We start from the raw sequence: 6,374 nt of genomic DNA on the forward strand, positions 1-6,374 counted from the left end.
AATTTTTAGGCCCACCACTTTTCCGAATTCCTCTATCTCTTTTATTAGTATTGGTGTTGTTTTTAATGGATCCTCTATGAAGAGGATGCTCTATGGATGCTTTTGGTGCATCCAGAAATACCAGTGCCACCTGCCTTTCCAGATGCACCTCGTAATATTCCATTACATTGATTACTGTTCTTATATTATTTTTAATTTGTCTCGTGGGTAAGAACCCATTTTGATCTGAGTGTATTCTGCTATTCAATAATTTTTTCACCCTATTTGCCATTATATTCATGAAATTTTGTAATCAGTGTTTAATAAATAGATGGGTCTATAATTTTTTATTTGAGTTTGGACGTTGGCTCTTCCAGAAACAGAGGAATAGGAGAGAAAGAACAATCAGCCAGCCAAAAACAGCCATGTTGATAAGAAGGAACACCTGCGTTGCTCTCCTGAGCCAAAGATTAGATCTCTAAAGCCAAGATGAGTGCAGTTGAAACCACCCCAAGTGTCAGCAAGAATGGACTAGCTGTAAAGAGAAAGGAGGAGAAGAGGAAACAGAATGTCTTTTTTAAAAGCTGCGAAAACAATAAGCGGAGGGAGTTTAAGATGGATGCTTGTTAACAGAAGCGAAAGTGGAAGCTGCAAATTGTGTATTCCTTGCTGTTTGAAGAAGAAACTTTGTCTTTTATCTCTCGAACTGGAGTATATTGAGGAAAAACTAAGGAGGTTTGATTTTGGATGTATTCAATTTGTTTTTGAACTACTTATGGACATTTGGGAAGAAGAAGCTATTTGGAACAGTTAAACAATTGTATTCCATATATGGAATACAAAAGAACTAAATCTGTTAGTCTTTATAACTTTATGGATATTGGAACTGGAAAAAAGGAAAAAAAAGAAGAAGAAAGAGTTTAGACAGAATGAGAAAAACACCATAGTTTGAGTAAAATGGATGTAAATGCTTTTTATGTACTTGATTCGTAAACAATGTAAGGAGGAGAGTTTCTCTCTCTCTTTCCTCTTTACCCTTTTCTTTTTTTACCTTTTCTTACCTTTTACCTTTTCTTATTAATAAGCGTGGTTTAAAATGCTGTAAGATATAAGAAATCTTATAGAAGATTTCTTCTATAAAAGAATCTTCTATGAAGATCAAAATAAGAATTACTGATAGATTTAACAATTACAGAAAACTGTCTCTTTAAAATGGTCAAAATATTGTTTTTTATAGAAAATAAGAAAATGTGAACGAAGCTTTGAATATTGTTAAGAACTACTTATACACGCTCATTTTTAAAGCGAGAAATGTTATTAATAGAAAAAATGTGAATACTTTGAATGAATTCTCTAAAAATATTAATAAGTGTTTTAATGGTTATAGAAAATGGATTTGAAAGTTGTTTAAAATGTTGTTTTTCTACAGCAAACAAGAGAATGGGAATGAATTCTTGAATAACAATAAGATTTGTTTATAGATTCTATAACTATGGTGAGTTGGCCTATAAATGGTTTAAAATGTTGTTTTATAGAGAAAAGTGAGAAACAAATAGGAAATGGGATGTTGCGTAATTTTAAGGATCAGACTCAATAAATGATTCAAGAACGAAGTATTCAAACATAACACTATTTATTTACAGTAGGCATTCTATATTCTCTGAATGATTGTAGATAGAAGCAAGTGGGAGGTCCATACATCCCCTTTTATATTAGTGAGGCGGAGTAATAGATGGGAGTGGTTACATATGAATACATTAAGAAGGAAATATAAATTAACCCCTGATATTCTGTGAATATACATTTTCCTTATTTGAGAATAAGGCATTTACTTGTAACAAATCCCCCTCTAAATGCCGATTCGATATACAACAATAATTACATTCAGATTCAAAGCAATATAAAACTTGTAGTTTAGAAGTTAAATATTTGTGTTGTTTAGATGGCAAAGGCTTAGTTAGTATGTCAGCTATTTGTTCTGATGTTTCGCAGTGAATGGCTTTAATAAATCCATCTTGAGATAACTGTCTTACGTGTTTGAATTTGATATCTATATGTCTGGATCTTTGACCAATAGCATCAGATCTAGATATCTCAATAGCAGCTTTATTATCTTCATGTATGATAAATGGTAATGAAGGATTTTTCCAAATATCTGATAATAAATCATTAAACCATACAAGATTGTTGGAGGCTTTAGACAAACAAACATATTCTGCCTCGGTTGTTGATGTGGCTACTAAATCTTGTTTTCCAGTATACCAGTAGACTGGACAATCGTTAAGAAAAAATATATAACCTGATGTGCTTTTTCTGCATTTAGTATCACCTGCCCAATCCGTATCAGCGTAACAAGTGAGGATGGGCTCTTTAACATTATTAGGTTCCAGTAGTAGGCAGAAGTCTAAGCTGTGCTTTAAATACCTTAATATTCGTTTAACGGCTTCCCAATGATACATTAAGGGTTTGCTAACATACCTGGATAACAGATTGAGGGGTAAAGCAATATCAGGTCTAGTCCAATTAGAAATATACAAAAGGGAACCAATAACTGATCTGTAAAGTGTATTATCTTTAAATTCAGGGGATGATTCATCCATGTTTCTTAAGAAATCTGTCTGCATAGGAGTATCACAAGTCTTAGCATCATTTAAATTACATTTGTTCAGAAGTTCTATAATTTTATCTTTCTGAGAAAGTTTAAATCCTTTTTTGGTTTTACTGATTTGAACTCCAAGATATTTATTTACCTTTCCCAATGATTTTAAAGAAAAATGTTCATTTAGTTTTGTTACAAATGTATCTCTTTTCTCTTTGTGTTTACCGATATATAAAATATCATCCACATAAATTAACACAAATTCTAGAGAGTCACCTTCTTTTTTAACAAAGAAACAGTTGTCTGCAGTGGTGGCATTGAAATTCATAGTTTTGAGTATGTTGACTAAACATTCATACCAACGTTTGCCAGATTGCTTTAATCCGTACAAACTTTTATTCAATAACCAAGTTTCATTTTTGTTTGTGTATTGGCTATGAGGTGCTCTTACATATATCTCTTTATCAAGCTTTGCGTGTAAATACGCAGTCTGTATGTCATATTGAAATACATCAAGATTAAGTGCAGATGCTATAACTAAAGCTGTCTTAACACTCTCAGTCCTTACTGTGGGAGAGTATGTGTCTGTGTAATCCTCAGGATATTTTTGAGCATAACCTTGTGCAACTAATCTAGCTTTATATAATGTGTTGCCTTCTTCCAGATTTTTAATTTTGAATATCCACCTGGTGCCTATAATAGTTTTGTCCTTAGGTGCAGGGGTAGGTGTAAATACACTTAATTCTCGCAAACTGTCCATCTCTTTGGCCATGGCTAATTCCCATTTTTTTCTTTCTTCAATGGGGAGCTTTAATACTTCCTCGTATGTGTTTGGTGTTGATGTTTCGTTATTCATGTACATTAAGTAATCCTTGTATTTACTTGGCACCTGATTTCTGTTACATCTGATTGTTTTTTCTGGTTTGCTATCATTATCGTGTAGGTATCTTGCCTCCTTTTTTGTTAATGAATCTGTTTTTATTCTGAGATGACTGTTTGTCCATGTTTTATTTTTGTTTCCATGTGTGTTGTGATTGAGTTCTTCTCTATCTATTTTATCTTGATGTTCAGTGTCTAAATTTGTGGTTGGGAATATCTCATTAAGATGTATTTTAGACCAATTGGCCTGTTCATGAAATACAGCTGTTCTAGAAATTATGAATTTGTTGTTATTATCAATAAATCTGTACCCTTTTGTGCCTGTTTCGTATCCTATGAATCTAAGTCTTCTGGATACGTTCTCTCCTTTACGCCTCAATTGTTTTGGTATGTGTACATCCGCTGTGACTCCAAATATGTGCATGTGTGTTATTTTGGGTTTTCTATTATACATTAATTCGTATGGTGTTTTGTTTATGATGCTGGACCAAGTTCTGTTTTGAGTATAATTGGAATATAGTAATGCTTCTGACCAGAATTGTTTTCCTAAGCCAGCATCTTCTAATGTACACCTAATCATGGTTTGTAGTGTTGAGTTCTTTCTCTCTACCACTCCATTTTGGAATGCAGAGAAAGGGCTAGATGTGAAGTGTAGCATTCCTTTGTTTTTTAGCCATTGGGAGAATTCTTTTGACATGAATTCAGACCCCCTATCTGTCATGATTTGTTTTATTTTAATATTATGCTGTGTTTCTACATGTTTGTAAAACTCTTTAAATTTTTGAAATGTTTCATCTTTGTGTTTCAAAGTATAGACAAATCTGTAACGACTATAGTCATCTACAATAGTCAGAAAGTATCATTTTCTATATGTGATTGATGGGGTTAATGGACCAACCAGATCCATATGTACCAGATCAAAAATTTGATTAGTTGATCTTGTTGCCTTTTTTGGCTTGGGATTAGTTCTGAGTTTTGTGGACTTACATACTGAGCATTCCAAATAATTTTTACAATTTTTTATTTTAACACCTTCAGCATGTTCAATCATTTTTTGTACTACAGGAAAACTAGCATGTCCCAATTTTCTATGTAATATATGTGCACATTCATCGTGGATTGGTTTTCCAATTGTAGGTTTTTTGTTATTGAGTGTGTCATTAATAGATGTGTCTTTGTGGTTATGATTTGTTTCATGTTCCTCATTATCACTATTGCTATTGTCTTCATTTTCTATGTTAGTGTCATCTTCCATGTTTGAATCAATATTGTGTAGCCATTTTTCTTTTATGACCAAATATGGTAGACCCCCTTTGATAACCACACTACCCAAACTTGTTTTGTTTTTCTCTAGTGTTGCTTTTCCTTTTGAGAATACTATATTTATGTCAGAATCTCTACTTAGTTTTATTGCACTAAGTATGTTATGAGGTATTTCTGGTATTAATAATACCCCCTCTATTTTCCCTAGACCGGGTAAGTTTACATTTCCCCTACCAATAACTTGGACTTTTTCTTGATTGGCTACCTTAATTACAAATTTATCTTCTATAAAGGAAGATAATATATTTTTGTTATGTGTTGTGTGATTAGTTGCCCCAGAATCAATGAGCCAATCATTGATTGTTATATGTTAGTTATATTATGTTTATCTAATCCATTTAATGATCCAGACTTTCTATCTCTCGAATTATCTCTGCCCCCTCTATGCTCTCTAAAATTAGGTGAGTTTCTATATCTATGTCTATCAATGGACGATTGTCTGTTATGGTATCTGCTTCTATAGTCATGTTTTTGTCTTTCTCTAAGAGATTTAGGACAATCTCTTCTACAATGTTCTTTGGATCCACAATTATAACATTCAACTGATTCTCGATATTTTTCTTGAAATACTACTCTCTTACTTTGTCTATGTTCTATGTGAGTATTACAACGGCTCCTTCTTAAATTATCTTCAGCTATTAGCTTATTTGATAAATTCTCTATGGATAAGTATCCCAAATTAATTGTGTCTAAATGTGATATGTAGTTATCCCACGATGGGTCTAATGAATTAATGATAACACTTTTCATTGTTTGATCTGAAATTATCTCTCCCCTTAAATGTAGCTCTGCTCTGATTTTGTTTAGAGATATCAAATGTTCACTTATAGTAATCCCAGGTTTTATCCTAGCTGAGAAGAAATCTTTAGACATTCTTGTAGTGGTCGCTACACTTTCACTATGAAACAATTTAAACATGCAGTGAATAATTTCTGAGACAGTCAAGTTATGCTTAATACTATGGTACATAGCAGGAGATATACTAGATATTAATAGGTAGAATGCTCTGTGGTGCAGGCAGTCCAATTTTAGAGTTCAAGGCCTTTTGGGGGGGTTAGTTATAAAGAATAATAAGTTCTCTTTTAGAAAAACAACCTGAAGTTGTTGACACCATTCCTGCAAATTAATACCATCTATTCTCAGTTTTGGGAAATCATTGGGCAAGTTCCCAATATTAGTTGTTCCATTACTTACAACTGGAGGTTGTCCATGATCTTGTAAATGTTGATAGTTGCAGAATGGTGTGGGTATGCTTGCGATGAGTCTGAATGGCTCTCTCTGCTCTTCATGTCCTCCGTAGTTGTCTGCGTGTGTTTGCGCATGCGCGTTGCTCATTTCGCTTCTGAAGCTGTCGGGAGAGGTTCTCATTGCTGTAGCTCCCTCGTAGTGTTCTTCTTCCGATGACTCGGTCTCCGGTTCGATCTTGGGTGTCCAGGTGACGACTGGCGCTTGTTTCTTTTCGCTGAAATAGTTCCTGTTGAGGTCTCTGGTCCCTGGAATCGTCTATGGCATGGGGGAGTATTTACAGGGTTCTCTGGGTTCAGGCGTCGGTGCTCTCGTCGTTTGGATAGAAGCGGGTAGATTCTGAGATGTT

Source organism: Pantherophis guttatus, chromosome 11, assembly GCF_059756535.1.
Source record: "Pantherophis guttatus breed Tessera chromosome 11, ASM5975653v1, whole genome shotgun sequence".
NCBI lineage: Eukaryota > Metazoa > Chordata > Lepidosauria > Squamata > Colubridae > Pantherophis > Pantherophis guttatus.